Genomic DNA, 10417 nt, shown 5'->3' with positions numbered 1-10417 from the left:
TATATTTGTACGTTTATATATTTGTATCCCTGCCTTTCTTGGATAAATACTATACACACATTCCTTTTTGGTTTTTTTAATTTTCTCTGTTTTATTTACTTATTTATTTAATTTAATTTATTTATTTATTTATTTATTTTGGCCGTGCCATGTGGCGTGCGGGATCTAAGTTCCCCGACAAGGGATCGAGTCCGTGACCCCTGCATTGGGAGCACAGAGTCTTAACAACTGGACCACCAGGGAAGTCCCACACATTCCTTTTTTACTCAGAAATATATCATAAGTGGAGATATCCCTCATTCCCTTCTACAGCTGCCTAGTACTTCTTTATTCGACCAGCCTTTTGATAGACAAGTGGGCAGTTTCCCATGACAAATTCCTGCAATTAATTGATTTTTGTATTTTGGTCTGAGGTCATTTGGATGCAAATCCTAGACATTATCTTTTCACAGAGAAATCTTTCTAAAGTACAGATGTGGTTAGGACTCTCCTCTGCTTAGAATCCATCAATGGCTCCTCCTCACTCTTAAGATAAAGTCCAAATTCCCTAGCTCAGCAGACAGTGCCCTACCAGATCTTACCTTGCCCAGCTCACCAAGCCACCTGCTGCCGCTCTCTCCCCAGCACCTCTCATGCCCACCTCCACCCAAGAGGACAGGTCCATACTTCTGTAAGCAAGCAAAAAGGGCTTGTGCATCCACAGCGCAGAAAGTCAAACTCCTGAGTGTGTGTTAGCGGCAAAGTGAGGGTTTATTGCAGGGCGCCAAGCAAGGGAGTGGGAGACAAGCCTTAGATTCACTCCCACTGGGTCTTTGAGTTAGAGGGTTTTTTTAAGGGGAAGAACAAAGAAGCTGGGGTTAATCACGGTCTTGTGACATTGCTTAATCATAGTTTCAGGAGTCAGGATGTCTCTGGTTTACTATCTCTGGCCAGGTGGTCCATGGCTTGGGGGTCTGTTAGCTCATCTTGTCCTGGAGAAAAAACCTGAGTTTGTAGGTTAACGATGTTATTGACAACAGCAGTTTTAGTCATCTGACTCTGGTTGATTAGTGTTCAGTTAGCACAGGATTGAGGTCAGAGGGAACAAGAAAGGGAATAAATTTTAGACAGAGAGGTTAATCAAACTCAGCAGGGGAACTCGGTTGTAGGGGTCTTGGTTTCACTACCCCTGACTTCATGCTGCTTACACATTCTCTATTGTCTGCTTAGAAGTCTTTTCATTCTTCTTTTATTCACCTTCTTTTATTCAGCCTGTGTAAACCAGTTGCTATCAGTGCATGGATGCCTGAACTGTGATTTTTCCCATGTTTATCCCCTCACCTCATGGCTCCTTCAGAGCTGGAGCTGACAATATCCCCAACGCCAAGCAGAAGCCCAGCAGCTCTATGTGTTTAGTAAATGTTTGTTGAGTGAATGAACAATTGTCTTTCCTTTCAAATAAACAAAATCAGCTTCAGGTCCCAGTCATGCCTCTCGCCAACCAGAGAAGAAGCTGCCCTATAATGAAATCTCCTTGGTGTTTTCTTTTTGTTATTCTTCTGAAGGAAAAAATTTCTGCCCATTAGGTGTTTATAAGAGAGACCAAAGCTATCATCACTGTGGAAAAAAAAAAAAAAAAAAAAAGGACATTATAATCCAGAAGCTCAAGTAGTCCAAGAATTTTATGACAAAAACTCTGGTTCTGTTGGAAAAAAACAGACTCAGAGCCAGCAATGTTGGGCAGAGAAGGGAAGGCCCTGGCTGACAGCCCTCCCCACCACGGGTCCGGGGTCCATCTCGCATTTGGTCCCTTCAGAGTTCAGGAAGTCCCCTCTTCACTTCTGAGACCCCCACCAGGGCAGGCCCAGACAGCATCTGGGCCACTTTCAAGGTGGGTCTCTCATAGCTTGGAAAACCCATTCCATTTAGGTCTACCTGTTGCCTCAGGCTTTAGTCTGCCTGCCTTTTTTCCTGTCTGTACTGAAGGTGGCTAAAGACAGGCGTGTCCTGCTCGGGGCCTCTGCCCTCATATGCCACTAGGAATCAAGCCTCAGCATGCGAAGTCCTCACTGTGCACCATCCCTGGGGAGGGGCGTGTGAGGCGTGTGGCTGCATGCACTCTTAGGTTTTTCTCATCTCCTGTAACCATTGTTATTTTGGTGACACACACCCAAGGAACCTCGTGGGCAGCTCAAGAGAAGCCTGGGGAGAAGAGAGAGAAGTTCTGGTTTGAAAAGAGGTCAAAGAACCACAGAATCAGAGGAGCTCATATCGAAAGGGATTTTGGTACTCACCTAGGACGTTCCAAAGAGGATGTGTCCCAGGGATCACAAAAGAGGTCCCTGTTTAATCTGTTTTATAAATTTAAGTACCAAGGGGTACTATCTCACTTGAAGAAAGAGTTCTGATTTTTTTTAAGTCTGCAAAATGTTGACCCTCGTGCAGCTTCTTGCCTGATACAAGAATTTCCTTTATCATGGCGTCTCTGTTACAGGGTCACCTAGACTTACATGCTCACGGAGCCAGGGGGTTCCCTATTGCCCCTAAGATGCCATCCCATTGTCGGGCAGCTCTAATGATCAAAAGGATCTCCCGCACACCTCTCCGTGGTTCTCTGCATTGGTCCTATTCCTGGTCATCTTCCCCAGGTCTAGGCTGTGTCCTGTTGAAGGCGGAGCTCACCTCCTCCCCCCTCTCCCCACCTCACTTCTCCTTATTAAATGTCCTAGGGTCCTTGGTCTGCTCCTTTGATATTTAACAGATCATTACCTGCCCTAAAGGGATTCTCTTGTCAGAAGTAAAAATGTTTTATGGCTATCACTTCAATTTGCTGTGCTACTGATTCAAAATAGCAGCTGTGTGTCTCTTTAATGGGTTTTTTTTTTTTCTTCCCAGTTGTTGAGTGGTCTCCCTTTTCAAAGGTGTGAAGATTCAAAGCAGACCCTGGCAGGTCTGAGATTTCCTCGCCAGGCGTTTGTTTCACAGCGCTCGCCTCCCTCCCCCACTCCTGTCATGGAGGCTGTGGCTGTCAGAGAGTAACCGCAACAACGAGGCGAATTCAGACGCACAGAAATACAAAGCCGACTTTCTAAACTATTATTAGCAAAGCAATTTGAGGACCACACCAATAGAACAGCAGGCCAGATACATGGTTCTCACACTTGACCCCTAGAATTACCTGGAGGGCTTGTTAAAACACACTCCTGAGTTTCTGATTCAGAAGCTCTGGGTGGGGCCTGAGAGTGTGCGTTTCTTACCTGTTCCCAGGTGATACTGATGCTGCTGGTCTCAGAACTACACTTTGAGAACCACTGGATTAAATGGAGAAATACCCCAAAGAAAGCAAGATTTCAAAGAATGGAAGTGTTTCTAAGTGCCCCGTAGGAAAGCGTGCAGCGGGACCCGCATGCTCCACAGGTGCCTGAGTTCACCGAGGTTCCTTCCTCAGGTGCCTCATCTCCCCCCATCAGCATCACCTCCACGTGCAGTCTCGCAGGGCTGGAAGCAGAGCAACGGACACATTAGCCTTGTTGGCTGACCATTTCATCTCAGGGCCCAGGGGAAACTGCTCTTCTGGACCCAGTTTTGGCCCTTAGGGAAAAATGGGCAAGAAAACAGCCATTTCGTCTTGGAGGTGGCAATAATCAAGAGAACGGCCCTCAAGCATTTCAACAACACTCCCGTGTGTGCCTGAGAGCCCTGCAGATGTGTCCTAGGGACCTGAACAAGGAAAATTTCAAAATTCTGAGAAATATGGTTCCCAGCAGATGTGGTTCCTTAGAGATGAGAAACACTTTAAAATAACAGTAACAGCGACCTGACTTTGCAATCCTAGAGGCTGCTAGGAAGGAAGAGAAGCTGAGCGGGGAAACAAAGTAGGAGGCTGGGCTGTCATCAGGGCAAAGAGGTGTTAGAGTCTGGGGATTTTTTTTGTTGGTTTTAAAAATATTTAACACCACCTGAGCATCAAAGACTGACAACAGACTGTGAAATCTCCTAGTCCCAAAGAGAGCGGGCAATTAAGTTTAAAGGTCAGGAGCTGTCAATTGATGGCCAATATATATATATAAAAGGAAGCTTTATCTCTGGCATCTTAACTTCAGCTGTGGAATTCATCTCACCTTGCAGCCTTATCAAAGGTTTGCCCTTCTGTTGCTTGGAAAGTCACTTTATTGAGATATTGAAATGCCAGGGTTTTCAAACCTGCAGCAGCAGCTATCAGAACTTAAAGGAGTTTAATCAGGTGTGTATTTCCTGTTTTAACTTCTAAGAGAAATTGCTACAGTACTCACTGAGGCTTGACGAGAACTGTTTCACAACAGCGGGTTCCAGAGCTTTCCTTCATGCTGTATTTTGGCCACGCTTGCTTCATCTCTCTATTATTACCTAGCAAGGAAAGAATTTCCTTTTTTTTTTTTTTTCTAGTCTAAACATTCCCCATGAGAAAAACAGTCTGCTTCTCTGTTGAATAATAGGCCCCAAAGCCTGTTAATAAAAATCAGTCTGTTTAGAAATTAATGGTAGGTAAGAATCACATCATTCGTGTTAATCATATTTTCGCTACCTGATAGAGCATAAAAAAATAGATTGTCTTTCTGAGTTTGCTTTGAAGGAGTTGGTTCTGTCTCCAAAATGTCTCTACCATCTGTTGCAACCACAGTTGTCTTCCCTAGTGCTCATTATTGCTTCCTAGATGAGTCAACCCCCCTCTTACATGATCTCCCCACTTCCACTCCCCTTCCCTTCTCATCTTGCTAATGATCATTCTCCACACGCTCCCCCAAACACAGATCCTCTCCTAGGGCCCACAGATCAGCTCCACACACCTCCTGGGGGAGTGGAGGGAGGGCACCAGGGCAGCATCCTGGGCTACCTTCAACGTGGGTTTCCTGTACCTGACCTGCCTTTCCAGTTCCACCTTGCCCAGTCTCACAGTTCAGCTCTTGCCTCAGACGCATTGTTTGTTAAGTCATGCAACCAGGAGCGTGTTCATTCGTCAGCACACACTACACCCCGATTTTGATCTTGGGCAACAGGTTAATAATAACAATAAGAACAGCTGATATTTACTGAAGACTCTCTGTATGCCAGGCACTGTGCTAAATCCTTTCAGGTAAGAACTCATTTGATTCACACATGACTCTACTAGGTAAATACAGCAACTCATCAACTCCATTTAACAGTCATGAGACAGAGACTCAGAGAAGTTAAGCAGCTTGCTCAAGTTCAGGCTTCACAGTTCATGGTTCATTCATTCATTCATTCATTCAAATAGTTTTTGGAGCACCTATTATGTTCCAGGCATTGTCCTAGGTGCTTGGAAAACATGAGAGAAGAAAACAAAGAAATCTGCCCTCATGAAGCTTACATTCTGGTGGGGAAATGGACACGAGAACCGACGTTAAAAGTAAATTATATAGTGTGTTCGAAGGTGATGAGTACTATGGGAACATAAGAGGAGCAGAACTTAAGGAATGAGTCAGTATGTGGGTGGCAGGTTACAGTATTAAATAGGGTGGTCAGGGTGGCTGCATTAAGCAGGTGACTTTTTACCAAGACCTGAAGGAAATAAAAGGAGTTACCCTATGCTATCTGGGGGAAGAGCATCCTTGCAAGAGGGAAGAGCAAGTGCAAAAGTCCTGAGACCGGAACATGCCAAGTGCCTGTTGTGTTTAGGAATTATAATGGTGTCCAATGTGGAGGGAGAGGAGTGACTAAGGGAAAAGAGCAGGGGATGAGGTCAGAAAGATACGTGAGAAGCCAGATCGTGTAGAACCCTGTAGCTATTTGGTTTTTACTCTGAGTAAAATGGTAACGTGGTGGGGTGGGTGGGACCAAGTCTATTCTCTGGTCGCCTTGTAGGAAAGAGATTATGGAGAAGGGGAGTCAAAGATGGAAGTGAGGAATAAGAGGCAATTACATGAATCCAGGCAGTAGTAGTGGAGGGGTGAGAAGCGTCTGGATTGGACTCTGAAGTTTTTGGCTTCGGAGAGTGATCTAGAGACCTAGGTGCCTAACCCCGCCTTCCTCCAATTGTACTCTGCCTCCTTGCAGGTAGTTACACAGGAGTCTCTTTAAATTATCACAGATTCATTTGAAATCACACACCCAAAGAGGAAATAGTTCATTTAACTTCATTTAATACTAGCATTACAGTTTCTAAAAATAACTTCCACCTTTTAAATTTCCTACAGACACTTTTTGTCTTTGAAAGTTAAATCCATCATCTCCACTTTTAAATTCCTCTCATAAAAAGGCAGTGTTTCTTCCTGTCTGTTTAAATCATATTCCACACTGAAATTGGTTATGTAACTTAGGAATGAAAACAATGTCATGCCTTACTTTTCGTATGTCTCCTGGGAGATTGCTACAGGAGGTGGAGTGGGGAATCAGTAAAGTCATAACCATAAAGCAATTTAATCTACTTTTTCTTAATTAAATGGGAAATATAAAATTCTTTTCAGTAAATGTACTAAATATAAAACACACTCCATTTCCAACTGGTTGCTAGGTAAAGCAGGCAAAGACAAAGTGTCAGACCTGGAAGGAAATATAAAGATCGACTCGCCCTCTGATCTCTTCCGTAGCCCTCTGATGAGAAACCAGGCCTGGGAACGAAGACAGCTGCCTGGATTGCACTGAGGTTAAGTGGCTGAAGCTCAGGTCCACCTTCAGACACCAGCCTAGTGCTTTACCCAGACACAGTGATGCAGCTTCCTGTCAGAAAAGACACAGAAAACAAAATTAGGGGCTTTCAAACGTAGGCTCTTAAAGCAATATGCAGAGCAACTAGACCAGTGTTTCTAAGTGGGACGATTTTGCCCTTGGGAGACTTCTGGCAACGTCTGGAGATGTTTTTTTTTATCTGTTACAATTGAAGTGAGGGTGCTACTGGCATCTCACAAGTAGAGGCCAAGGACGCTGCTAAACATCCTACTATGTACAGCCCTTCCTTGCCCCCAACAAAGGATAATTCAGTCCCCAAAATCAACAGTGCCAAGATGGAGAAACCCTGAACTAGAACCAGCTTGTCAACACTCAGCTGCATTTTAGAATCACCTGGGTGTCCGCAGACCAATGACTCAGAATCTCTAGGAGAGGGGGCCGAGCATCAGTGTTTTTGAAAAGCTCTCCAGGTGATCATAATGTACCCAAAGTTTGAAAGTCACTGGTTCAACCCCTGCAAGTTGGAAAATGAATCAAACCACCAACCGAAGAAGATATTTAGTGCTTACTATGTGTCCACCAGAAACTGGAGGAGATATAAAGCAGTTCACAACACAGTCCTTGCCTTAGGGAGCTCACAGTTTGAATGAAGAACAGACCAGGAAACACTATCATTTGTTGTGGGTTATTTAGGTGACGAATGAAGATTCACTCCTTCAGGATCTTCATTCCCGAAGAAGGAAGAGGAGGAAGGGCTTTAGCAAAGAGAAGGCAGTAAAGAGCCGTGAGAAATCAGAGGGCTCCTGAGTTGTCACCAAAGGTGAGTTTATTGGTGGGACTACTTCATTCATTTTGCATCTTTGTATACGTTTACTTCTATGATCAGAAAAAGCCTTATTTTTTTCAGTCTGCTAGAACTGGGTTAACCTCTTAAGGTACGTTACTTTACCCTCCAAACTATAATTATACATGACTTAATAATATTAAATATAATGTATGTGTGTTACTAAGCCCAGAGAGACTGCTTTATTGCTTTTTAAAAAAATTATACAAGTAATTTGGTGTAACTGATACATTAAGAAAATAATTGTCCCCTTACAGTGATTGGGTTAATTAAACCCATCTTTCCCATTGGGAACTGTGTCCCTTAAGGATATCTTGTTCAGATTCTTTAACTTGCCTGTCATTTTTGTGGTTACAACTCCTTCACCTCACAGTATAGGACACAGTATTTAAGACATAGTCTTTTTCATTTTTAAACTAGTGTCTATTCAAAGCCTGTTTCCCCTCCTCCCTAGAGGCACTGGTGGCTATAGGCAGTGGTTTTCAACTCTAAACAGACCCAACGCTCCTTGTAATAACAATTATGTGGTTAATAGCTGCTTTACTATGTTGAAATAGAATTCATATGTAGTATAACTTATCTACATATAAAATTTTTAAAAATCAATATATATTGATTGTCCCTCCTCCCCCATGTATTCTCCATGCTCCTATGGGCTGCTCTGGGCCCAGAGAGGCAACCTCCACAGACTGTATCCGCCAGGGTTCTTGTTGCATTAGGCCAATAGGAGGCACTGATACAAAGGCCACAGCAAAAGGAGAGAGGTGAGGGTATTTATTCCCTGCCCCACTGAGGTACCAACAGTGTTGACATATCTCTGTAGACATATAGTCACAGCTCATGTGTGTGTGGGGTGAGGGATAAACTAGCCTGCTAAGGCTGCCATAACCACAGGCTGTGTGGCTTCAACAACAGACATTTATTTTCTCACAGTTCTGGAGGCTGGAAGTCCAAGGTCAAGGTGCCTACAGGGTTGATTTCTGGTGAGGCCTCTTTCCTTGGCTTGAAGATAGCTGCCTTCTCTGTGTCCTCACATGGCCTTTCCTCTGTGCACACGCATCCCTGGTGTCTCCCTCTCTTCTTATATGGACACCAATCCTATTGGATTAGCGTCCCACCCTTTCATCTTTAAAGGTCCTGTCTCCAAATGCAGTCACATCCTGAGGTACTGGGGGTTTAGGACTTCATTGTATGGATTTGGGAAAGATATTATCTCAACATGTAAATACTTGGGAATGACTGTCCCCGGAAGACATCTTGAAGTACTGCTGTCAGCTCTTTGCACCATAAATGGGCTTGGGTACAAACGCAGATGGATACCGGGGTTTTTATCAGAGACTCAAATACCGCTAGTGGCCATGTCATTTGGGACCTGGTTTTCTGCAATGGTGAACAACTCCTGGAAAAGTTCTAAATAAAAGGAAGCCGAACCTTCCTTTGATTTACATAGTAGTTGAATTTCGGGAAATGCAGTGTACATTAAAACCATGTAAAAAATACTTTGTTTAAAATGGAGTTTGATTCTAGGCTCAGATGATCATATGCAGGTCTTTTACCTACATGAATGTCCACTGGGACATTCTAAAACCATGTGGGACAAAGGACAATTATTTCTTGTGCAGGACTGTCCCCAAAATGGCAGGGCACATAGGACCCCTGACCCTGCCCTTCAAATGCTCCCAAAGTGCCCCCAGGGTGTGCCCCCCAAGCACAAAATTCCAGGGGATTGCAGTGGGGTGGGGTAATTGTGGCCTCTGCTGCCCTCTGCCCCTTTCTGGTGTTGGCGTCTGGGAGGAGAGGTGGGATGGCAGGGGGTGAGGAGAGATCACTGTCTGTAGTGAGGATTCTCTCCTCTCTCAGGTGGTTATCATGATTCTGTGGCTCACGTGACCGATTAGAGACGTCTTCTGTGGAACTTCTGGTGTGGAACTCATGTGAGTTTGATTTTTTCTTTTTTAAATGATCTTTTTGAGATATAATTCACATACCAGAAAATTAAAGTGTACAACTCAACAATTTTTAGAGAGTTGTGCAACTATCACCGCAATCTAATTTTAGAACATTTTCATCACCCCCAAATAAATCAGGAACTCAATAGCAGTCGTTATTCATACTGTACCCCCAGCCCTAGGCAACCACTAATCTACTTTCCGTCTCTGAAGATTTTGGTATCATACAATATGTGATCTTTTGTGACTGGCTTCTTTCACTTAGCAGATTATATACAGGTTCATCCATGTTGTAGTTTGTATCAGTACTTCATTCCCTTCTATAGCCAGATAATATTCCATTATATGAATATACCACCTTTTATTTATCCATTCATCAGTTGATGCACATTTGGATTGATTCCATGCTTTTGACTATTATGAGTAATGCTGCTGTGAACATCTTGTACAAGTTTTTGTGTGTATGTATGTTTTCATTTCCTCTGGGTATAGACCTAGGAGTGGAATTGTTGGGTCATATATATTTCTATGTTTAACCTTTTAAGGAACTGCTAGACTGTTTTTCAAAGCAACTCCATAATTTTACATTCCCACCAGCAGTGTATAAGGGTTTTAATTTCTCCACTTCTGCACAAACGCTTGTTACTATCTGCCTTTTTGGTTATATACATACCTAGTAGGTGCGACGTGATATTTCACCGTGGCTGTGATTTGCATTTCCCTAATGATTAGTGATGTTGAGCATCTTTTCACGTGCTTGTTGGCCATTTGTATATATTCTCTGGATAAATGTTTATTCAGATAATTTGTCCATGTTTTAACTGGATAATTTATTGTTTTGGTTACTTTATTTTTAAAATTGAGTGGTAAGAGTCCTTTATATATCCTAAATATATGTAGTTTCTCAGGAATGATTTGCAAGTATTTTCTCTTATTCTGTGGGTTGTCTTTTCAGTTTCTTAATGGTGTCTTTGAAGCA

This window comes from Balaenoptera musculus, chromosome 2 (assembly GCF_009873245.2).
Source record: "Balaenoptera musculus isolate JJ_BM4_2016_0621 chromosome 2, mBalMus1.pri.v3, whole genome shotgun sequence".
In the NCBI taxonomy this organism is placed as follows: Eukaryota; Metazoa; Chordata; class Mammalia; order Artiodactyla; family Balaenopteridae; genus Balaenoptera; species Balaenoptera musculus.
The sequence above is the reverse complement of the archived record's forward strand: the minus strand, read 5'-3'. Positions refer to the sequence as shown.